The sequence below is a fragment of the Phoca vitulina genome, unplaced genomic scaffold (assembly GCF_004348235.1).
Source record: "Phoca vitulina isolate PV1807 unplaced genomic scaffold, GSC_HSeal_1.0 scaffold12, whole genome shotgun sequence".
NCBI classification, from domain to species: Eukaryota; Metazoa; Chordata; class Mammalia; order Carnivora; family Phocidae; genus Phoca; species Phoca vitulina.
Window position 1 is genome coordinate 47055054 of NW_022589715.1, and position 25663 is coordinate 47080716.

Below are 25663 nucleotides of genomic sequence, written 5' to 3' on the forward strand. Positions count from 1 at the left end.
CACCTTCCTGGAATCAGCAGCATGACTCAAAGTACCTGTGATCATGTATGGCTTGGAAATATAATAAAGGTATTTCAGGGTAATTTTCCAATCAGAAAATATTTAAATGTTCTTTTTTTGCATATGCTTCTGACCTCTTAGTGACATCAGATCTTGATCACTAAGATAAAACAAAGACCTGTCAGAAGTATCTCAATTCTAGAATCAGCAGGTAAGAGGGAGTGTGCTAAAATCTGAAAAGTAATTTCTCCAAATTTAGTTATGACAGATCTTCTCTGAACTTCTCTTGTCCTCACACACAAATAATTTTTGGCTCTTCAGATGAGAAGAACAAGACATCATTTCCCCCAAATGGCTGTGATCTTCTTCCAACTGTGGAGCTTCCCTGGACAGATAGTAAGATGGAAGGTCGACTGGGGAAATCAGAGAAAAGTCTTTGCAAGGAGTGACGCAGGTATTCATGTGTCGGGAGAGAAGCTATTTCTAGAGTGTGCTAGAAACTATGACAAACCCCAAACACTGTTTCTCCTTGAGATTCAGGGAAGTGTTGCTTAGTTCATCTACAGACACATTTCCTGTCCCCCTGGATACTAGATGCACAGCATTCTTCCAAGGAGCAGGTCTTGGGCAGTTGCTGTCCCCTTTTCTCTTCCCTTAGGAGTAGGCTTTTTGGTTTAAATAACCCAGGAATTACATCAACCCCCCCCCCCCCCCCCCGCCAACTCCTTTACCTGCCTTTATGAATAAAAGCAGCCCGGAGAATTATTATCCTATATTCTACGATCCTAGCTCTGAAGGGTAGAACAACTTAAGTAAAATATTCCGAAGGGTTAAGAATGTGCAAGGGTCAAATAACTTAAGAGTATGGTCTTGCCAGTTAGAAAGTCAACACTTTCTCCTTAGTACTCTGGTTAAAAATGAAGAGCAACATCTGTAGAAGGTTTAAGCTCACTGTCAAAAATAACGCCCCCCTCCCCTTTCCCGCCCCCTCAATTCCCTGCAAAGGAACATAAATTCCCTGAGCCAGGGACTTCCACAAGCAAAGAGAGACATGTGAGCATCAAGTAGCAAAACCCCGTAATACTAAGGAGCCCAAAGAAAGAGCCCAAGAGAGCTAAAGAACATTCGGTCACTGTAACTGTGTCTCCTGTGGTAGTCGGTTGTGCTCCCCGTTATAGGCCAGTGAGGCACCTTCCAACCCCCACTCCCCCAGTCTGCAGGTCCCCCAACTCGCAGGACAACCGACTTCAGAAAATGTTTCCTAGTATCTCCCCAATTCTTCTATCTAATCTAGAAGAGAGATAGCATTTGGTAAGATTCTGCTTCTGGGGCAGGCTGCTGATGGTAATCTAAATCCCTCCGGCTACAGTTTGAAGCCTCTGCGGCCAAGATGTCCTTCCCACCATCCTCCACTGCCGTTTTCTGAAGGAGCCCTCCGTGCAAAGGAAGTCTCACTGGTTCTGGGCTGCCTGGGAGTCAGTATTAAGAAACACATCATTAACTGGCATTCATGTAAATTCCATTTGTAGATATATTTAGATGATTTGGGGGTGTCAGAGAAGGGCAGTCAGCTGCTCTTCTGGGTAGCAAAAATGAGCAAATGAAGGACTTGAGGACTACAACCTCCAAGGGGAAGGAGGGTTCTGTCAGGTCATCAGAAATGAATCCTCCACCCCCTCTCCGGGTTATTTCATAATGTGCATCTTCAATGAGGTTGATAGGAAAACGTTTACTGCTCTAATCTAGGCAGAAGAGAGTCGCCAGTGAGGACTACCACAGCAGAAAGAACAGAGATGAGGCTTTGTCTGAGAAAAGCTGCAAATCCCTCCCTGCCCTGAGATGGTCACAGTTACAGAGTTCTCTGTCCTGGGAGCCTGCTAGGCTTTCATTTTCAAATGCAGGGGAAAACAAACTTGGGCTGCTTCACACAGCCTCAAATAGCTTTTTTCCAAGGATGGGCTTTTGCCCTCATCAGGTGGGTTTTTGAGGGCCCAGACCACAGAGACTGGGAGTCTGTACTCCAAAGTCCAGAACAATTCAGAAATTATTTCAGCTGTTCTCATTTTAGAAGTAAAACAAAAACACCAAGTAGGAACAAACAAACACATACTTCTATGTATCTATTTTTAAAAGAAAAGCACAGCTCTGCCCCTGACTTTTGTCCATTTTTTTTTTTTTTTTTCCTGTTTAACTTCAGGATCTTGCTCATAAAAAAGTGTACTGCATTGTTGGAAACAGGGGTAATTCCAAAATTTCTTCTCCTAGAATATCACCCGTTCGCTCACCTGGCTAAGCCTAAAGCCTTTAGCAATCCAGCCTGCTCTTTCTGGCCCTGAATCAAACTATTAACCAGTTGCTATTTCCTTAGGGTCCCCTGGTTCAATAGCCACTGTCAGCCCTTCTTTCCAACTATCATCGCCCTCTAACGGCAAAAGCCGTTAACTGCAAGATGCTCAGAGAACAGAAAAAGATCCCCACTCCGCTTTCTGCTGTGGTTTCCAAGAATACACTTAGCAAAAGGAGAAACATGCTTGAATATTTGTGTGCCATTGTTTTAAATGTAGGAAAACCTACATGAGTAAGCTGAGGTTTTATCCTTCACCTCCTAGTTCAAAGCATATGGGTGGTGAAGTGGGGAGGGGGAGAGGTGGATCCAAAATAAAACAAAAAGTTAATACGTTTCGGAGAACCTCAGCCACCATTCAGCCCAGCTCTCCTTATTTACCTCTCAGTCCCCATAGTTTGTGTCTGGTCCCTGATTCCCAGAGATAGTCTGAGAATCACAGCGGGACTTTCTTGGCATGCTGGGCTTCTCATGGCTTCTTAAGGGGAACACTTTGCATGAAGAGGCTGACTAGATTGGGTAAGACACATCCGCCTTGGGAGCACCCACAGGGATGACCTGTGGCCACAACATGCAAATTAGCCTATGCATTGGGCCAGATTTCACTCCTGAAAGCCTAAAACCCTCTCCTCAGCAAGAGGGTAGGGGCTACGTCTATCTTAGTCATTTCCACATCACCAGCATCCAATGCAGTGCTTTAAACCTGGGAGGAGAGCAAGAAATGCATAGTTTATGCATGAATGAGAGCAACATGCTGAAAAGGTGCTCAGGAAAGCAAGCACAATGCTAATCTCCGGAGGACTCTGATTGCCAGTCCTGATTCTCCCAGCAACTAAAAGAGGGGATTTAAAATTATACTCCAGGAACAACAGATGCCAAGGAAGAGCCTTGGGGGCAGCCACCAGACAGCCAGGTTCCCCAGCTCTCTTGGATAGAAGGGGGGTGTCCCCTTTTATAATTTTATCCAGTGAGCTGCTCTGCAGGTTCCATTTTAAGGAAAGTTTCCATTACTATAAACAGCCTGAAAGCACCTGCTGTAGGACATTGGGCTCAGCAGAATAACAATGAACCAAAGAGAATTGCTTTTCGAACCAGAGAGAACAATGCCAAATAAATTATAGGAAAAAATTAGAATGACTAGGACACAATTAAAGAAAAATATAAAACCTGACTCTAACATTGACAGGATTCGTCAGAGTTCTTTGGGTCACTGGGATGGACACACAGATGCAGATGCCTTCAGTGTGAGCAGGGCTGAACATCCTACAAGCATAAAGAACATTCCAGAGCCCTGCACCCGCTGCAACTCGGCGGCCCCAAAGGAAAGGCTACACAGTGTGGCTACTGTGAATGGACATTGCTTGCCTTCCCCTCCGGAGGCCAGCTCGGTCCTGGGATGCATGCGGGCTGCCCAGGGGCTGGCAGAGCTCTGGGACTTAATGCTCCACGGCTTTGCCTACCCCAAGTCTCACAACAGGTATCCCGAAACCCTGGACAGGGTCTCCTCTCTGTGTCCAGGCGGCACTCATGGAAGGGAGCCTGATCACACGTGAACTTTCTTCCTCAGTCATTCATATTGTTAACTTCAGTTTTGAGGGGCTGAACATGCATTCCTAAGTTGAAATGGTATGTTCCTTAGAGAAAAGATACAGCAAACTTACTCTCAACATTTAATAGTGTCCAACTCAAAGCCAACAATATGCTCTGCTGCTCTTTAACAAAATACAGAATAACTCACATTCAGTTACTTCAATGCCCATTATTTTCTTTAGGCCTTTAAGTTTTTGTGTGGTTTTCATTTTCCCCATGTATGTGGTAATAGTGCACACATGTGACCTGGAGCATAAAGCAGTAAGGAAAAGTAAAATTAGCAGTAAGAAACACTCTTATTGGCTCATTTCTGAAACGTTCAAACATCTCTTGAATTTTCATTTACTTGAAAACTAATTCAGATACTGTCTTAAGTGAGCACGTTACAAGTAGTGAGCAGATGGCCCAAGCCAGACGCTGGGCTCAGAGAATGTTAACATGCACAGGGCTGGTAAGGAATACCCCAAAGGGTGGAGTGCCTCTCACATTTGCTCGGAAACATTAGCAAAACCACTAATCCCTGCAAAAGCAAGATGAATCCCCATGGTCCCGAAGATGAATTTTTCTGAGTCAGAGTCTGGGTCAGTCACTCTGCAAGGACTAACTGATCACTTAAAACTGCACTGGTTACTTAAGGATCTGACTGACAAGGAGCATCCTCGCTGATAAAGTGCTCTCTGGGCGGTGGCCACGGCCCTCAAAGAGCTGCAGAAGAGAACTTTCCTGGCCAAAGGAAAACAATTAAAGTGCAGGCAAATTCATAATAGTTTACTTTATTTAAAAGTGACATTTTTAAGTAACAGAATAAAGAATCATTCAATGTGACCGAACCCGTGGTATCTGGTGAACCATTAGGAACATCTAGAAAAACGAGAAGCCCCTGGATCTGCCCTGCTTCGGTGACAGCCCACCACTCCTCTCACCATGCAGACCGTGTCCTGAATTAACATCTCGGTCACAATTTCTGATTGAAAACCACTCTCTTCCTTCCTTCCCCACTGTCTGTTCCCTCCAAGCAAGATTTGTGGCATTTAAAATTCAGACCCTTTGGCTTCTTCGGTTGAAGTCTGGTTGGGTTGAATAAATATTTAGCATCCTAAACAATGAGCCAGTTCCTTTGGAAACATTTCATCCCATCCCACACAATGGGCATCTGGATCCCAGCCAGTCCTATTCCGGTTTTCCAGAGGCTGCATGGACGAGATGGCCAGCTGACCTCCTCTTATCCTGACCTGCCATAGGCCACTTAGGCCAGGACGTTTGTGTCCTGTCATGACGGAAGGCTGCAGTCACCTGATCCCCGCAGACGCTGCAAACCCTGGTCGTCCCTCCAGCCTTGTCTAACATTGTGTGAGGCCACTTTCCCTCAGGGGAATTCAACTGCACAGTCGCCGGGGTCCCTTCCTGCTCCAAGAGCAAAGTGCTGAGAAACGAGTTCATCCCAAAAGTGAGGGCAAAGAGGGGGCCGAGGAGAGGGAACTGGGTTAGAGGTAACTCTTGAGGTCTAAATCGAACTTCCACATGTTATCTGTTGATCCGCTGGCAAGGGGCCTTTGCATCTTCTGTGTTTCGGCAAGTGTAAGAGAAGTCACTGTGAATAATCTGAACAGAGGTATTTTTATATTCTGATCTTTTCACAAGTGGTTGCTCTTCGGATCCTCCCAAGAGCTTGGCCAGGGAGGCAGGGAAGCTATACCCAAGTCTCCATTTTTGTGGAGGAACACATTGAACTTCTGAATGCTTGAGTAAAAAACACAAACACAAACAAAACACAACAAAAATGCAAAGTCACCGAGTTGAGTCATTCAGCAATTTGAAAAAGAAAAGAGAATCTTTCTGTTCTTATCCTCAGCCTCACTCTCCATCCAAGACTTTACCCCAGTAACTTTACAAACTATGTTTTTTTTTTTTTTTTTTAAAGATTTTATTTATTTACTTGACAGAGAGAGACACAGTGAGAGAGGGAACACAAGCAGGGGGAGTGGGAGAGGGAGAAGCAGGCTTCCCGCGGAGCAGGGAGCCCGATGCGGGGCTCGATCCCAGGACCCCGGGATCACGACCTGAGCCGAAGGCAGACGCTCAACGACTGAGCCACCCAGGCGCCCCTACAAACTATGTTTTAAAGAGTCCTCCGCCAGGAGAAGCCGGGTGGGAAGAAGGTGATACGTTTTGTAGATTGCTGCCAATTTCTCATTCCATGTGTCCCTTGACACTGGGTGGGCTTCTGCGGCAGAAGGGGTGCAACGTGACTCCCGAGGTTAATCAGAGATGGCAATGCAGCTCCCACATTGTTCACTGAGATGTTCTCTCTTGAAATCTTCAGCCACCACACCTGCCCCAGGGCCACCATGCTGTAAGGAAGCCCAAGTCAACCCATGCAGGGAGACCACTCCGAGAGGCTGGGGGACTCCATGAGGAGGGACAGATGCCAGCCAGCCCCCAGCTACTTCAGCCCCCCTAACCCCTGTGGCAACCACCCTCCAACTGCCTTGGGCCAGAACCAACCAGCTGGGCCTCCAGGCTGAGGTGACCTCTTTGGCAGCAAGAGTAACCAAAACAGTGCCAAAGCCCTATCTTTCAGTCAGAGAAGAAGTGCCTTCATATACTTGGGTTTTCTCATTAGCATCAGAAGCATGAATTCTACCACTAACATAAAAGGCTTGAGAGCTATCTTTAGGCATGAGAAAAGGGAATTTCAACCTTGCTGCCACCCACTGGAAAGATGGTATGAGGGGGACCAAATCTAACTCCAGGCTTGTCTGGAGTTTAAGATTTTTTTATTTTTAAATAAGGAGATGGTTACTCATAAGACATAGTAAAAAGCTCTTAATTAATAGCGATTCAAGAGGAAATAATCTAAAATCTAGAAACACCTAAGTACACTCATGGCTGCCAGTTTCTGCCTTAATCAGTGAGGAGAGGATTTGGGGACAGCAGCATCCGGTCCCTCCAGGTAACACGTACAGAATGAACAGCTCTATCAGGAGGCCTTATAAAGACGCATGAATCCCATCTAAAAGCTACTGTGTGCTCAGTTCACAAGACGGCCTGGTCAGGAAGGTCTGGGGTTACTGAGCTCGGCTCTGGCGTCTCCCTTTTGGGACAGTATTTACAGACAGAACACACCTAGAAGAGAGAGATCTGAAAGTGAAGGGTCTGCAAGCCACGGGAGGCAGTGGAGACCAGGGTAAAGAGCCAGAGACGCTGCTGTGAAGAAGAGGAAGCTAGAACGGAATTACCAACTCTGGAAATAGCGGGCGGCTCCGGGGCACCTGATGATGTGGCTGACTGGATGCAAAAATCCCGACACCTTGCTCCCATTTTACAGATGAGGAAACTAAGGCCGAAGGTTACAGAGCGTGTGTGTGTGTGTGTGTGTGTGTGTGTGTGTGTGTGACGGAGCTGGGCTTCCAACCCAGGAAACTGGAGTCCTGAGCCCTGCTTTAACTACGCAGGACTGGCATGCAAAAACTGGACTCACTGAGCATTGTTCCGGAGGGAGACCCAGGCCTGAGGATGGAAGTCACAACAAGGCCAATGCCAATTGGGGCTCAAAGAGGAGAACATTCTATCTAGTACGGCTGTCAAATAACTAAGAGTCACAGGTAGTGAGCTTCCCAGGGCAGCAAATGCATAATTGGAAGCGGCGTAGTGAGCTTTTGGTAATCTTTGGCTCTGATGGAGAGACCCAGCCCAAGGATTTCTAAGGGAAGTCTCTGAACCCCGGGATTCTGTGCATGGGTGAAACTGCAGCAATGCTAAATTTGGACAGGAGGCGCCCTGAGAATCGAAGATTTTTTGTTCTCTTGTCATTCTTCTCTACCTTCCCTTATCTTCTGTATCTGGGATGCATGCTCTTGGTGAGCAGGGGCTGCATGAGGCTATGAGGCAGCAACTTGCTGTATGACCTGGAACAATTACGGTCTGTCCCTGCACTGCAGACTCATCAGGTACGTGTCAGTGATAAGAGGCGGTACCAGGCGTGGTGAGGAGTCACCGTCCCGTAGCCATGCTGCCCAATTCTGTATCCCAGCTCTGCACCTTCCCAGCTGCAAGTCACAAAACCACAGCTGCCTCAATCTCCTCATCTGTAAAACAGGCATGAGAACAGCACCCACCTCCTCGGACTGGCGTGAGAATCCAGTGAGCTCGTAATCTGTCAAGGGCCGCGGGCAGAGCCTGGCACAAGGCAAGCATGAAGTGAGCGTTAGCTAAAATGGAGACCATGGAAATTCTGTTCTTATCTCACCAGGAGGCTATGAGCGTGGGGAAAAAAAAAGAAAGAGCTACACACAGGAAATAAGAAATAAGAAAAAGCATTTGAAAGAAGAAGGAGCTACATTAAAAAAGGAAGCTCCCTTGTACCATAAGATTCCTTATTAGGTCCAAATGTCTCAGTCTGCAAATGACCAGAGGAGTCCAAACAGTGAGAGGTTGCTGCTTCCTCCCTAGAGCACGGATTCTCACCAGATTTTCCCTCCGTGTCTCTCTCCCATCCAGTTATTTCTGTGAAATCACTGAAGTTCTCGGCAAAAGGATAACCTTCAGCTCCTGCTTGTACCCTTTTGGCCACTGTCCCCGGCCTCTGATGTCCTCATCCTGGTGACTCCACAGGAAGCCGCAGGTCGGACATTTAGGTTTATAATTCGCCTTGAGTGGATCTTAGCGGATGGTGTGGGAGAAGGCTCCAAATGTCCTGGCGCCATTTGCTGAAAAGATGATCCTTTCCCCCACCAAGTGGTCTTGCCACTCTTGTCAATAAATGATTCACTGTAAAAGTGAGGGTTTCTTTCTGGACTCTCACCTATGTTCCAGTGACCTCCAGCTCAGCCTTCTGCTAGCACCACACTGTTTTGATCACTATAGCTTTAGAGAAAGCTATGACATGAAGAAGTGGGCATCTTCCAACTTTGTTCTTTTTTCAAGATTCCTTTGGCTATTCCAAGTCCTTTGAGTTTCCACATGAATTCAAAGATCAGACTGTTGATCTCCACAAAGAAGTGTGCTGGGATTTTGATAAGAAATGCACTGAATGTATAGACCAACGTGGGGAGAAATGCCCTTTTAATAATACCGAGTTTCCTAATCCATCACCACGGACTGTTTTTTCATTTATTTACCTCCTCAACTTCTCTTAGCAACGTTTTGTACTTTTTAGTCTGGAAGTCTTTAGCTTCTTTTATTAAATTTATTCTTGAGCATTTAATTCTTTCAGATGCCATGGTAAATCGAACTGTTTTTCTTAACTTCACTTTTGGGTTGCTCATTCCTGGTACATAGAGACGCAATTCATTCTTGTAAATGGATCTTGCATCCCATACCCTTACTCCACACTTTCATTAGTTCTAGTAGGTTCTTTATGTGTGTGTATTTATCAATGTTTTCTACATACAGGATCGTACACAGCGACTTTTGAAAGAGGCTCAACCCTTAGGTATACTCAACTACGAGAGTGATGAGGGGATCGTGGCAGAGGAGACAAAACCATCGATTATATAGTTTTACTCCTCTGCCTCCATGCACCAGAAATCATCCCTGAGGACTTGCTGCTCACTTGACTTCAGTGAAGCCTTAAAAAAATCAATAAATAAAACAATACGCGCAAGTGGTAAAGCACTAAAGAGACGGAGCAGTCCCTAAGAAATGACACGCCGCGTGACTTCATATGGGTACCAGATCCAGGAAACAGCTTCCAGGTTCCCCAAAAGAGATCAGACAGAGTTGCAGCCGGGAAGAAAACCGCCAGGGTGCTGCTGGGCACCCAGGGGTTCAGCTGAGCCTTGGGCTACACACTGACCCTCAGCATCCTCCTCTGTAAGAGCAAGATAAAGCTACTGGCCCTGTTCACAGCATCCCAACCTTAACCACCGAGGCCCAGAGAGAAAGTGACAGCATGTATGGTGCACTGAGATGTCTGGAACTGCCAGGAACCGCCGACCCCAGGTCCCACTACTCCAGGCTGCCCCAGGGCTGGCCTCGTTATTGACAGGAGTCATGTTAAGGCTTGCCTGCCCCCCCTTCCTTGTATCCTGTCTGGGAAGGTCACATCTGAGCATCAGATGACAGGAGCTGGAGGTGTTTTGCAAATTGCAATAGTTAAGAGAGTTCGTTATCAGCTTCGTTTCTGCAGGAGGACCCGAAATAATCTCGGGATTTATTTGTGGGCTGGCCTAAGAAAGCAGCATCCAACCTGACATGACAAACAGATGGGTCATCCCCCTTCCTCTCCCATCAGGCACAGGATGGAAGTGCAGAGAGGTGAGCAGAGAAGAGGATCATTAAGAATCAGGGCCTTATGGGGACTTCTCAGATGATGACTCAGGAGGTGCTTCTGCCCGTGGCGGGCACTAAGAAAAATCACTGTTTTGGTTTTGGTTTGGTTTGGTTTTTCTTTTCCTGGGAGAAGGGTGAGGCTTTGATATAAAGTAAGAGAAACGGAAGAAAGGCATAGTCAAAATGTGCCGGCTTGCCCCCAAGTTACTCCCAGGACAAGGTGGGAAAAAAAAAACAAAAGCAAAAGCAAAAAAACCAAACAACAACCAAAGATCTGGGGCGCCTGGGTGATTCAGTCAGTTAAGTGTCTGCCTTCGGCTCAGGTCATGATCCCAGGGTTCTGAGATCGAGCCCCACGTTGGGCTCCCTGCTTATTAGCAGGGGAGTCTGCTTCTCCTTCTCTCTCTGCCCCTCCCCTGCTCGTGCTCTCTCTCTCTTAAATAAATAAATAGAATCTTAAAAAACGAAAAACAACCAAAGACCTACCAAGTCATGTTCTCTCTAGGCCATGGTGGCAGTGTCCTGAAATTGCCCCTAGTTTGGAACTTCACCAAGAGGCCAGTGCTGGGGGAGGAGGAGGGGTAGGGGAGGGAGAGGAAAACCAACCCCCAAGGTGGTTCCTTCCCAATGCCCACGGTCACACTTAGCATTTTATAATCCATTCAGCTCACAGCGGAGCAGGGAGGACATAGAGGAGGCGGGAAGGCAGGAAAGGAGACCCAGAGACCAGAAATAATGCTTTCTCTCCACTGCAACCCACAAGGCTGAAAGCCATTAAGCTTGGAGTGATTATAGAAATGAGACACCTCTTGGGGAGCAGGACCTAGTGCCTAGGTGTGCCGCAGTACAGGCAGGTGGGGACGCCCAGCAAGTAGCGCTCAGATAGCTTCTCACGGCTTGGGGATTAGAAGGAAGACTGTTGACTTAAATTGCATAAACTCAACAATCACAAAACTGCTCTCCGGAAATTACCAGGGCTAGAGCCTTGGTGGCAGTGCTTAGGCTTTTCTGCTTCAGCCCTTTTCTTGTGAAAGGGAAACATGACTTCAGGGAAGTGACTTTATAGATTTGGGGATGTGTGTCCCAGGCCATGAGCTCATCTAGGCTACCCCCATGCACAGGGCCGCTGAGGGAGCAATAGGAGGCCAATGCAGGAAACGCCAAGCCCCGAAGACTACGGGGCTCGAAGTTTCCCATCGGTCACGGGGCCCGGTTTCGCTTCGCCCTGCAGCCTTCACTGGCCATGATGATGGCACTCGCAGCCGGCCAAGGGCTGAAGGGCCTGGTCTTTGCCCCAGGGGCCTTTAGAGTCATGAAGGGGAAATCACAAGACATGAATCACAGAACATGAAATGGTCTGTCCTCAAGAGCTAAGTTGAGGCAAAGCATGAGCAACTGGGTGGAGGGAACCCACTGAGGGAGATCAAGATAGGCCTTCTAGAACAGGTGGGACTTAGGAGAGTTGATAGCAGAACAGTGGAGGGGAGGTTCCTTAACCCTTAGGGACCCACGTGGAATCAAGGGAGAGTACTTTCCCACAGCCACAAGGAAACCAGAAGGTACTTCTTGCAACAGGTATAAAACTTGCATTTGCTTCCCCCTCAGAGCTGGCTTTCCAGCTCTGACCACCAGCGTACTTCTCAGGAACAGTTCAGGCTTAAGCCAGTATGGCTCTGGACTCTGGTCTGGGCTCACGGTTAATTGCAAAATGTGTGTGTAAAGGGCTTTGCACCAATCTGGTACATGCTGCCCCATCTCGCCCTACCTCAGACCACTTTAAGTCAACAGAGGCTTAGAGGATGTGTAGGCCTCAGTGAGGGCTGGGCTGCTGGCATTGTCGGGACTGGAAAGAAGCCCGGTGGCATTAATCCGGGGGCCCAGGGTTCCATCACACTCCAAGCCCATTCTGCAACTAGTCACTGGTTGGGAAGCTTCTCCGCAGAAACCCTGAGGCCCCTGGAGACACTAAATAGGGCAAGGGACATAGTGAGTTACTCCTCATCCCCAGGAAGGATGGACCTGGACAGACATTCTTGCCCCAAGCTCAGGCCACAGGGGGAGAGAAGGGCCTTGTCTCCTCTTCCTGCCCTTCCAACTCTGACTGTGAAAGTCAAGACCTCTCTATCAGGGGACTCCAAGGAAGGTCTCTGGGACTCCAGACTGCAAGGAAGAGCCAACTAACCCGTTTTTAGAACCTCTACTGAGTTCCTTCTATACAGGTCAGATATCAGGCATCACTGGAGAGTCTGAGGACACAGGCCCGACTATTATACTCCATGACTTGTGCCCTGTGGAGGTGTGAAAGGGGACAGTGCATTCTCTCTAGGAAGGAGAAGCAAGAAGGCAAGAGTCACACTGAGTTGGGTCTTGCAGGAGGAGCACCATTTCCCCAGTTGGAAAAGGCTCTGAGTTCCCTGACCAGGCTCTTTTGTGTTCAAAGTCTAATGCCTTTCCTACCCAAAGGAAACCCCTGTCGGATACTGGTTTCCTTCACCACCACCAAAACCCCCATGCAGAGCAGACCACTTGCAGCTGTCCGCTGCCTTTCCCTGGAGAAAGGCCAATTGTCAGGGAAGAAAAGGGTCAAGGACAACTGGGCAGACGGCTACCCCAGGCAAACCTGCCCCCACCCCTGACCCCTGTGGTGAGGTTGAGGCCATTGCTCAGAGAGCCATCTGTTTGGTGGGGGGTGCTGGTGGGATGCTGAATGCAGTGAACCCCACATGGGTTCCTGAAGGAGGTGAGGAATCCAGGGAAGTGGGAAACTGACAGGGGAATACAAAATACAAAAAGAACACAAAATACAAAAAGGACTTTTCCATCTTACTAACACCCTTAGGACTTTGTTTAAGCCTGAGGACAATGACTGAATGAAGCAGGTAAGGAATGTTGTCCCCATTTCACAGATGAGGGAAATGAGGCTCAAAGGAATCATCATGGTGCTGCCCTAAAGTCCCACAGCTAGTCAGAGAAAGAATAGAAAACCGTACTTAATTGTCCTGGTTTTCCCCCACATGCCCCTGAGCAAAACACTAAACCTTACGGCAGCGGGCAGGTGGGCCAATCTGTGGAGTTCCTGCCCATTGTGCAGAAGTGGGAGTTAAATTAAAAGACATTGATTTTATGACTGTTGAGAATAGTTAACATGTACTTTGGCCTTTCAATTTTCAAAACACTTTTTACATTTAATGAGCTACCCAGCTGGTCTTGGTGAAACCAAGAGAGGGAATTGCATTTTGAAATCAAGTTCAATTTTCCGGGATTTGCTTGGTACTTGACAGCAAACTTTCTGTATGCAGGTCAAAGGTCAGCAATCAAAGTAGAAATGCTTTGATGGCATTTTTGGGCCAAGATATCCTCTCTCTTAAAGATTTTTCCCCCAAGTTTTGCTTTTGAGTCAGTTAGCATTCTCACTCAAAAATAAATGAGTTAATTAAGTAAATAAGAGAAGGGAGAACGGGAACTGCTTTGATTTAAAGCTTTGAATGAGTGAAACAACCAACATTGTCAAGTGTGACCCAATCCACTTCAGTGTTCTAAAATGTACAGCTTCTCAAACATTTAACATCTAAAATGTGCTTAATGGCCTGAGCTCCATGGGTGACCTCTAACTCGGCAAGTTACCCAGGATGTGCCAACTGCAATTGCATTGACCTTGCACTGACTCCATGGCATCGTGAACTTGGCAGCCTGCTCGGTGGGCAGAAGGTGCAGTGACCTCCCAAAATGTCTTCCATGACACCTGTTTTGCCTTATTCTTGGTTCCAGCCATGGATCTTCATCACTCTATAAAAGAGCATGTGCACCACCACATTACTGTTGTATTTATCAACCCCTAACAAAATCTTGTCAAGTTCAAGTGCCTGGTTTCCTTAGCCAACTGGAGATTCCTGTATTCATTTTCTTTTCTTTTCTTTCTTTCTTTCTTTCTTTCTTTCTTTCTTTCTTTCTTTCTTCCTTTCTTTCTTTCAAGATTTTATTTATTTCTTTGAGAGAGTGTTAGAGAGAGAGATCACGAGCAGGGAGGGAGGGGTAGAGGGAGAAGCAGACTCCCCACTGATCAGGGAGTCCGACGAGGGGCTCGATCCCAGGACCCTGGGATCATGACCTGAGCTGAAGGCAGACGCTTAACTGACTGAGCCACCCAGGTGCCCCTCCTCACTCATTTTCTAATGAGTTTTCAGAAAACAGTATAGCAAAGAGTTCTCAGACAAGCTCACAGCTCAGTAAGAGCCCTTGGCCATAGGCTCATCTGGCTCAACCAACTCATGTGCCCTGAAACTTCTCTAAAGAGTGATAAATACGGACAGGATGGGGCTCCTGAGTGGCTCAGTCATTTAAGTGTCTGCCTTCAGCTCAGGTCATGATTCTGGAGTCCCAGGATCGGGTCCCGCATTGGGCTCCCTGCTCAGCAGGGAGTCTGCTTCTCCCTCTGACCCTCCCCCCTCTCATGCTCTCTCTCTCATTCTCTCTCTCAAATAAATAAATAATATCTAAAAAATATATATATATATACAGCCAGGAAGGCTGGGTCTCCAGGAAAAACAGCACAGGATTTCTCCCTCAAATAGTTCATGGATATGAGATACATCTCTCCTGGCCTAGGAAGAATCCACTTCAGGAGAAGCGACAGAGAACAAGGCTGAGCATGGCCCTTCCTTGCTGAACTAGGAAGGAAGCAGAAAGCTCCGCATCAGGCCCGTGGTGAGCTCTCGAGAGCTTCTGGTTAACTGGCAGATGTACTTGGAAATAGGGCTGTCCTAACGAGGTTCACTTATTACTCGAAATAAACAGAGAACGCGGAACACCTTTTGAATCCCATCTGAGTCCTTGCTTATGAGGTGGTATTTTCAAAAGGATTCCTGAAGGGGTCATGCCCAAGGGCCATGCTCCACTGTTGCTACGGTAGATGAACAACTGACCCCCCCACTTCCTTTTAGTTCCCAACCAGCTACGTAACAGCCCTGACCAAGAAGAACCCCAAACGAAGCTGAATTAAAACTTTTTAATTATGAAAGCATACACTCCACCTGCTTCAGTTTTTCCATCGTCCAGTGTGCTATGTGTACCAAAGAAAGCCAAAGCAGAGAGTCTCCAACTTTATTGGGAAGAATCCCCTGGAAGGCTTGTTAAAATCACCTGGGACTCAGCCCGGAGCTTCTGCTTCAGCAGGTGATTTTGATGTGAAACAAGTGGTTCTGTGGGCCACTCTTCGAGAAAGACTACCCTGTGGAGCTGCTTTGCCCCGTGTCATCCAACGAGGCAGACTTTTTTCACAGTAGGATCTACCGCCCTCCATCATCTGGTCCCAACCTACCGACCCAAACTCTCCTTCCTTCCCCCCTCTCTGGTCAGGGGAGTCTCCTCACTCTCTTCACTAACCCTGGAACTACCTCACCGTCCTCTCTCTCTGCTTACACCTGCCTTTGAGACTTTACTTGTGCCGATCCCCCGGCCTGTAGCACTTTCCCCACTGCTCATCTCACAGTGCAAATGTTGCCATCCTCCGTCCTCCATGAATGCCTTCCCTGACTATCCTCACCCAGGTTCCGTCGATACCTGCTTTCTCTAACAAATTGTGTTATGTGATTGGGACTTAAAGTGCCCTTTAATTATTTCAGGTAGCTGTATCATCCTTGCTAAATAAGAATATTAGTGCCTTAAGGACAAAGCCCAGATTGTCTCATTCAGTCATTCAATCAACAAACATGTACCGAAGATTGGTACCACTAAGCACCACATTGCCCTTCTCTTGTATTCTCTGCAGGGTTTTGCAGAGTGTCCAGTCTATACTTCTTGCATAGGACAGAATTTATTGCACATAACTGGTGACCAGGATTACAAGTATATTTTGGCCTCAGGTCTAAGGTGGCTGGCATGCAGTCTTAATGAGGACAGAGCCCCTGATGTCACCCCTCACTGCTGTGTTCAGGACACTCAAGCCAATGGGCCCAGACACTCACGATCCTCTCCACACAGGAAGGTCTGCCCCCTTTGGAATTCTGCATCTGCTGGGAGATGATCACAGCAAGAAGAAAGGAGGGGCTCCTATTTCACTCGCAAAAATACCCACATTTTCAGACGAATTGATAAGAGCTGTAATGACTCATGGGCATAAAAACAAATTCCTTTCTGATTCCTTCCATCTGGAGTTCCATGATGAAGATGCAGGGGCACAAACAGAAAATACAGAACCCCTCTTTCACCTTACCTTCTCGGACGGACCATCACAGTTGCCTAGCTAGAGCCCTGCCCTGTGCCTCCCACCCGCACCCCATTCCCACCACCCATACACACAACCAGATCTCTTCTTTTTTTACTGATAAGTCAGAAGTTTGGTGGATCTTTCCATGATTGAGCATAATGCCTTACAGGCAACCATGACCTTCAGACCCACATATCTCTAGTAGGGATGTACCATGTAACTGCCCTTTTGAGTTAAAAAATTTAAATGTAGTATCTCAAAAGAGATATCAACTGGGCATTTCTAATGTTACTTAAAAAAAAAAAAAAAGGAAATTGGAATAATTACCACATGTATGACTCTTACCCTCCACTGTTGGACTGAAAGTTGTTTTTCTTGCCATATAAGCATGCCTATAAGAAGTCCGAACAAGCTCTGAGTTATATAACATAGTTCACATTTTTGGGGGCTATAATTAGAGTGATAAGATTATGGCAATGATCCTAGAACAGATTAAGGACATAATTGTGATGAAAGAGGGCTCTGGGTCAGTAGAAGTACAGATCTGAAACTGTTTTATTTACCATGATTTTGGCACAGGGAGCAGTAATAATCCCCTATTTACAGAACACCTTTCAAAGAATGTGTTTCCGAAGGCTCCACAAAGTTTTCCCACTTCGCATGTTTAATCTGGATGGAAAGTTGCCTTCAGAGGTTAGAATGAAGCTATAAAACCAATAGGGTGTCTCAGGAAACCACCACGATTTTCAAAGAGGGTGAAGAGGCAGGAGCCTCAGAGAGGCCAATACAGTTTCTGAAACTTGACCACCTTCTCCTTCTATTAAAAGTGCCACCTACAACACAGCTGTGTCGGCATATGATGCCTGTCTGAGGAGGTGTGTTCACGGAGAGGCTCGTGGTCAGGTCAGAGTAACCACGCTGGTTAACCTGGGAGAAGCAGGAGAGGGTCTCTGCAGCTGGGCTTCTGGGAATGAACCCCCACTCCTTGCCTCTGGCATAGTCTAAGATGAACAGAAGACTCCCATGGAGAAGGAGACTTCTTCTCCCACGGCTTATTTAACAGTATAGTGCTCAGGGCTCATGCCACTGGTTGGAATTAAATAGAAGGACCAAAAGGGGGATATCTGGGCTTTGACAATGGCAGTGGAGGCCTCCGGCCCCGGTTCTCCAGAGGCAAAGGGAGAAGAACTATAGGCTGGCATGGGTACCTCTTAAGCCCTGCTGTCCATTCCACTCTGCGGCTAGACCTTATTTAAATTTGGAACAGAATCTCGGACTCTAACCTCCCCTGTTCACTTCTGTTTGTTTTCCCTTCTTACCAATGTTCCTTTTGAAAAAGCCCAACTTATCTAGGCAGTAAACAATCAGAAAAAAGTGTTTGCCTTCCCTTAATAAGAATTTAAAAAAAAGGGCAACCTTATTCTTTTGGGACTAGGATGTTTTGGAGGGGGGGAAGAGAACAGGAAGGGGGACCTCGTAGAGACAGAATGTGGGTCAGGCAGCGAAGCTACGGCCCCTCTGAGTCAGAGGGTTCCATGAGGTCCACATGCTATAAAGACCCGCAGGTATGGGTCCTCACTACACTGCTCATTCACCAGTTCTGACTTGTCCTTTTCATATTAACCTACTACTTTCAGCTGGCTGGTATTCGTAGTAGTCAGCTTTTGGATCTTAGCTATAACTCACATATTAAAAAATGAAACACAGGGGCACCTGGGTGTCACAGTCAGTTAAGCATCCAACTCTTGGTTTTGGCTCAGGCCGTGATCTCAGGGTCGTGAGATCAAGCCCTGGGTCAGGCTCCTCTACCTCTGCCTGCCCCTCACGCCTGTGCTCTCGTGCTCTCTCTCTCGCTCTCTCTTAAATAAATAAATAAATCTTTAAAAAAAATGAAACAAATAAAAGTGAGATTCTTAGAAAGGAGGCTGCACATCAAATTATATTGCAACCTGTGCTATAGAAGTCAGACATTTTGATAACTCAAAGTCAGCCACAGAAAAGAAAAGCTTATATAATGTAGTTAGGTAATTATTTGTTAGTTTAAGTCCTATGGCATAATTACTGGGACCTACATGAGAACTGCTCGAGATGGAGTCCTTACCATGAACTTGAAGACCTGGGGAATGCAGCCCTATGTATGAAATGAATACCTCGTCTCACTTACTCATGAACAGAAACAATTTTCAAAAAGTCAGGATGTGACAGTTACGCTGCATGATTTATTTTGAATACTGGAAATATAAACAGTACCCTAATTAGCCTGTAGACTTCTCATTCCTGGTACATATGGAGCTTTCTCTGTGACCTAGATATAGGGTAAAGTCTGAACTACATTTAAAATTGAGATTAGTCAGTTTGCAAGCATCCAGGAAGTCAGCAATTTTCAGAGGGCAAAGGTTACAATTAAGGGAAAGCATTGCCCGCCCCAGTTGTCACCAGTCCTTGTGAATTCTTTGCCATTAACTGATCTCTTTCATTGATTTTTACCCATCTCTTTCTAGGGTTCACTCTAGAATTCTCAACTCCAGCCTGGAAGACTTAGAGGCAGATTCTGCCATTTCCCCAAGATTGTTACCAATTTATAGTATTAAAAAAAGAAAAAAAAAAAGCCTCGGGGGGTGGGACTCTTGCCATTCTACAAAGTGTCCCTGTAAGTCCTCCGTCCGTGGTTGTCAGCCCAGCCCCAGAACCCTCCAGGCCCCACCCACAGGGATTCAGTTTGAACCGAAACAAGGTGAGGCCAGGAGGGGGGATGTTTTTAAAGTAGGCCAAGTGATTCTTACTGGAAGCCAGAGCAGACAGCACCGTTGTGAGGTGCTCACCGCACACTGTCGGCGTCCGTCATCTGTCCTTCACTTACTGTGGTCTGTAACTGAACATCAGTCTACTTGCGGCTCACCCTTCACAATTCCTGCTTCCTACGGGCTCCTCTTTTGCCTAGAAACCTCTACCTGGAATGCCCCCAGCTCTCCACTTCTCCCAGCGACCATCCTAGTCATCCTCGGAGGCCCCCTTTAGTTAACGCTCCCTGGGAACCCACTGGGAGCCAGACACTGTGTCGACTCAGAGAACACAAAAAGATACCCAAGACAGAGGACCAGCCTTCAGGGAGCTTGCTGCCATGGTTGAGAAGTCAAATTTTCTGAGATAACTAGCCCCAAGCAAATGTCCCACGCTCAGGAGGCAAACATGGCAATTCTAAAAACAGCACAGGCCCATAAGTACGGCAGCCCCAAAACATAACCACAATCAACCCAGGTAGAGACGAATAAATCTAGGATGCCAAGGAAACCAATAAAGAACCCAACGAGAGTAGATGGTGGTGAGACCCCAAATATCCTCCCCCTGGTTCAGTGACAAACATGAGCCACAGAGGGAACTAGCAAGTAGAGACTCAGGTCTAAGAGGGCCCATCTCAAAACTGTCGATATGGTCATCCCTAACTATTTCCTGAATAAACAATAAATAAGAGTAAAGATACTGTGAAGAATATTAGCTAGAACAGACTTCCGGAAGACAAAGGCTAAGCTGATCCAAAGATCCAATTTAGACCCCGGGAACAGAACTGTTTTTATTTTTTGCTATTTTTTTGTTTTGTTTTTTTGTTTGTTTGTTTGAAGTAAGCTCTAGGCCCATCATGGGGCATGAACTCACGACCCTGAGATAAAGAGCTGCATGCTCTACCAACTGAGCCAGACAGCTGCCCCTGTTCTTTTGCTTTTTAATAATATGAACCAATAATGAAACCAGAAAAACATGGTGAATAGCGATCTAAGGGACAGCCTAGGTGGGGGTTCATGCGGCAGCAATTGTCTTAAATATCAGTGTGCGGACCTGAAGCTCTGATGGGTCAAACGCAACATGAAAAGAAATGGGGCGGCAGACCCGTCAACTGGTTTCCAAGTTCCCTGGCTCCACTGCTCTCACAGAAGGGAAGGGGAAAGGCACAGAGAGACTGGGGAGGAGGTGGGAGAGCAAGAAGTGGTAAACTTGAAGAGGACAGTCAAAAAATCATAGCAGATTAACATGACAGACTTCACATTCTAGTCACTCATTTAATCCTCAAAATTAGCCTTATTAGTTACTGTTATTTTCATTTTGCAGATGAATCAGAAACCAAAGCACAAGGAAGTTAAGTAGGTTGACCAAAATCACACAGCCAGTTAAAAGAGAGGTGGGATTTAAGGCAAGGTCATGATCTTACCCTCCCCCAACCCATGAAACTGCATTCGAACAGCAGAATACAGCACCTAAGGAAGTGGATAGAATGCACCTGAAAGTCATTTTCGAATATGTACTCAAAGCCAGGAACTGTGCTGGCACTTCAAACATCAATGAGTAAGATCTTGGTCCCAAATTGAAGATGTTCATAGCTGCTTCAGCAAAAGCATGAAAATTCAGAGTAAATCAGTATTAAAAAAAAAAAATCAAAATAAATATTCTATTTCTCATTTTGCTGTTTGTGGAGTTGGTAGAGTGGCTCTGTTTATCATTATAAAGTATGGCTAAGCCTGGAAGGTTGATGTAATGGAACAAGAACATTACTCACAAGGAAATATCTGGAAAAAGTGTGTTTGTATGTGAGAGTGTATGCATTTGGGAGGGAGGTTGTTAACCACTATGCCCTCATTTCATCTTTCCAGACATTTCTACCCTATCACCAAGGACAGTGGCAAGTACTGGGGAACACTGGTGGAGGCAGGAGCATCTGTGGGTCAAAGCATTTTTCGAGCCTCTTCTGAAGTCAGCTCATTTTAAGTTGACACATCACTTGGGAGCTAACAGGAGTTTGAACTTTTGCCCGGCAAGATATCCTGCCCATTGGTAAGTAAACATGTGGTGGGGACAAACAGTTTTTATACAACTCTTCATTGTACGATGATAAGATCTGGGGAAGCTTTTTTTTTTTTCCCCCTAGTTTAGATTTCTTTATTCAAATATCACACTCAGAAATTCCCCACCCCACTTTGCCAAGACCCGACATTCACTCCCTTGTCTGGGAACTTCAATAATTTGGCATTTGCTGCCAGTAGGCTTTGTCTTTAAAAGAATTTTAAATGCTATGTAGCCTCTTGAATGTTTTTTCTCAAATTATACCAAGAGTATAACTGGCTTATAAAGAAGATAAATATAGAGGAAGGGCCTCCAGCTCGTCAGTACCACACCCGACTGCTCTTCTTGAGTCCCCAGCTGACGCTAGAAGGAAACTGGCATTATGTGCTAGGCACATTCACGGACATCTTCCCATCCAAACCCTGAAACAGCTCCAGCACATGGTCACTATCACCCTCTCCCCATTTCCCCCCAGCTTTACTGGGATCTAACTGACATCTAACATTGTGTATGCTGAAGGTGCACAATCCCTTGATGTGATGCACCAGCGTGCTGCAAAATGATTACACCACAGTGTTAGCTGACCCCTGCTTTCATGTCGTTTGTTTTTTTTTTTTAAGATGAGAAAACGAAGATTTGGAGAGTCTCGATAATTTGTCCTGAGCCAACCAGCACCAAAAACAGAGGTCACAGAGACGTCTGGCTTTGACATCTGTGGTCATTTCCTCTTTGCTAGAGTGATGCTGCCATGTTGAAGCCTTTCCCTCCCACCCCCAAAGGCCTCTTAATCCTGCCTGTAATCTGATCATAACCGAGACCAGTTTCTGTAGGTTGAAGGAACAATAGCCCCCCGACGTCCCGCCCACAGAAGTAAGGTTTGGAAGTTGTGGCTATTTCCTTGAAAAGCAGTATTACTAGGCTGAATAATGGCATGGGTATTTTTCTCCCTCTTTTGAAAAGTGGCAAAGTAAAACAATACTCAGCTATAGTGTTACCAACCTAAGGATGTCAGCATTAGCCTGGGGGGGGGGGGGCCTTCCCACTCCTCCCGAGTGTTTTTGTAATAATGCCTCTCTAAGCCAAATGGCATTGGCGGGTAATCCCATTTGGCTCCGTCATACGGCAACAGTGCCTCCCTGCTTTTCTCACACGTGGCTAATTGCTGATGGAAGGAAAGCGTTGAGCTGCTCTCAGGGTTGCTGGCAGATAAGCCTGCCTTGGAGCTGGAGGTCCTTATCTTTACTGCTCGCATGCCTTTTTAGTCCAGAAACCGAGCAGCACTTTTCATAAGAATAGCTGCCCACCCCCAGCTGCCCACCCCCTTCCTGTGGGATTCCAGTGGTTCCAGAAAGCCAAAAAGTGCATTCCTGCAGACCTCAGAGATTTATGTCTGGGGAGGGTGTCTGTGGCTGGGAGGGGACCTGGTTTGTGCCCCTGGCAGCGTGATAGTCATCACGGGAAGGGATAGAGGAAAGTCTGAGTCAGCAACGGCAGGGTTGAACCCGAGGCAGGGTTTGAGAAGCTCTGGGGAGCCGGAATCTCCACCGGCCTGGGCCAAGCTGCCGGTCTGGGGGAACAGAACATGGGACAGCCAGGCTTCCGTTCTCATCTGCCATCTGAGGCCCTCTAAACACAGCCTCCACTCCTGGGTTCAGCTTTATCATCCGCTAGCCTCCTTCGTGTGTCTCTGCCAGGAACATCCTCAGTCCCCCTCCTGGCCTCGCTGTCCTTCCTCTTGTCAGCTGAAGCCCTACCTGTTGTGGGAGGCCTTCCTTGACCACCCCCAGCCCAGAGAGGATGCTCTCTCCTCTGAGTGTTTTAAAACTGTCTGTCTGTGTCCCTCTGCATGTACTTACCACATCCTGCTTTGCCCAGCCACCTAAGTTTTTATGTGACTATGTTCTTTCTTTTCTAGGGTGGCCAGGTGAGTCCCTGCTCTCCCTATGACTCCAGCTCCTCCAACCCTCTTTTTTGGCTGACTCTGCTCCGGCCATGCCGGCCTCCTCACTGTTCCTCAGAAAGGCTGGGCACACTCCTGCCCCAGGACCTTTGCACCAGCTGTTCCTTCTGTCTGGAGCACTCTTCCCCCAGGTAAATGGCTCACTCTTTCCCTTCCTTAATGGTTCTGCTCTGTTGTTAGAATTTATCAGAGAGGCTTCTGCAACTACCCCAGATTGCAACAAACAAATAAACACCCTTTCCCAGAACTCCACTTCCACCTTCCCTTGCTTCGTTGGTCTCGTTTCTTTCATCATGGATTTTTAAATCTGTTTATTGCCCTTCTCCCCCTACTTGAATGTAAGCTCTATGAGGAAAAGGATTCCCCGCTGTTTTGTTCACTGCTGGGTCCGCAACACTAAGGATAGCGCCTTACATGTAGTAGATACATGTTAAATGGGTTCTGAATGAATGAATATCTGTTACTACCGATCCTTTGCCTAGCCAGGGTTAGGCCATATACACATATGCGTATGAGAAATACACACATGGTATATACCACATATGGTAAATGCTCAACAGATATTTGTTATAAATGACAATATTATTCTGTTTCTGGGCTCAGACCCCGATTGGTCTATTCATTTCACATGCTCCTTCCCCAAGGCTGGGGGGGCTACCCCTTGGTCTCAAGAGGGGAGGTGTGAGGTAGGATAGAACAGGTAGGGGCCGGGGGGGGGCGGGGCGGACAAAGTATCCTGTTGTCACTCTATGACCAACATTACAACTTTCCAGCCAGGTTGGGCCTATGCTCACAAGACAAGAGTTGCTCACTTGACAACTGGTTCAAGTGTGAGTTCCTGGCTGGTAGCCCTGAGAAATCAAGGGGAAATTTTTCAAGTTAGCCTGCATCTGCCTGAAAGGAACCTTAATGAGAGGAATGGGCTAGTCACACAAAGCCCTGGCCCTCTCTGCTTGCTGCCCACACAGGAAATTTGCACCTCATTCCCTCTGCAGAAGGGGGCTCGGGTCCCTACAGCCATAGGGAGGTCTCTGGGCTCTCAGCTCAGCTTCAGTTCTGATGTTTCCACAAAAGTACCAAGTACACCCTGAAGTCTGGCCACCTGAGCTATGGACAGGCCTGCTGGTGTGTGGAGGGATGGGTGGCTGATGGAGGCTATGAACATTCTCTGCACATAAGCCCCAAGATCCAGGGTCACCCTGATTTTGCTGGCATAAAGGAGACCCCGTCCGAGGCAAGAGACAAGTAAGACCTTCAGCTCCAGGACAACTCATGTGATCACAAGCTGCTTCCGAGAGTAGACTCTGTGGTAAAATCTAGATACATGGTCCCCTTCCCAGAACCAAGATCTGCACACAGTGCGGCTATCATGTGGTCAGTCCAATGGATAGGCAGCATGTGCCAAAGAGCAAGTAGTCCCCAAAGTTGCAGATCTCAGAACATGTCACCAATAATGAGCCAAGCTACTGTTTATTAGTCCCGGATAGGTACCTGACACGACGCTAGAATAATTTTCCCAACCACCCTCCAAGTAGGTCAGATGGGCTCACTTGCCGAAGGACCCCCTGTGGTGATGCAGCAGAGCCAGCTTGGGATCCCCGGTCCAGGATGCCAGGCGGCCTCTCACAGCCCCTGGCCTCCAAGTGCTGCCAAAGCCATGGGGGTGAAGGCTGCAGAGACTGAGCTACTGTGGAACCCCTCCAGGTGTGGAAGGGAGGTCTGTGCAGAGGAAGCAGCGATCCTGCTCTTTCTTGAACTGTGATGGAGTGGTGGCCAGAAATCTACAATGTTTTGAGTTTGGAGGGAAGAGACTCTGACCGAGGAAAAACATAATACCAACTACGCCCCCACAGGTGCACAGCCAGCTCTCCCGCTTCAGAGAGCGGCGGGGGCAGGCCAGTAACTGCCATCACTTACGGGACGCTTACTGAGGGCCCGGCACGGCTCTCGGGGCCTCATCCCAATTACCGCACTGAATCCTCACGGTGCCTCTGTGGAGTAGGGGTTAATATACACATTTTTCAAATGAAGAAACTGTGCTGTGGAGAGCTTAAGAAACTTGCTTGAGGCTCTTTAGTTAATAATAACCAGAGCAGTGTGACTCCACAGTCCAAATTTTTAACCTCCACCAGGCTGCCTAACACCCTGGAAGTCAGAGAATTTCTGCTGTGGTCATGGCCCTGCCACCTCGCTTGGTCCGTCAGCCTCGGTCTGCTCATCCGTGAAAGTGCAAGTTAGACAGAGGGTCTCTAAGGTCACTCTTTCACTGCACATGGGCTGAGTGCAATTCTCTGCCTGGCACTGAGCTTGTCTAGGGGAAAGCAGAAGTGTACAAGTCACGGTGTCCGTTGTCAAGGAACTCAGAGTCCAGAGGGATCGTTTCCAGCTGTAAAATCAGAGGCTCCACCTCAAGGAGACCCCTTTAGGCCGCCTCAGGAAGTCTCAACTCCTTCAGAGG

At 47.2% G+C, this 25663-nt stretch overlaps 1 protein-coding gene across 2 annotated transcripts in view; it reads right to left on the reverse strand.

The window, feature by feature from the left end:
* The window catches only part of PRKCE (protein kinase C epsilon), a 482371-nt gene that overhangs the window by 99686 nt on the left and 357022 nt on the right, over positions 1 to 25663 (reverse strand). The window lies entirely within an intron of this gene.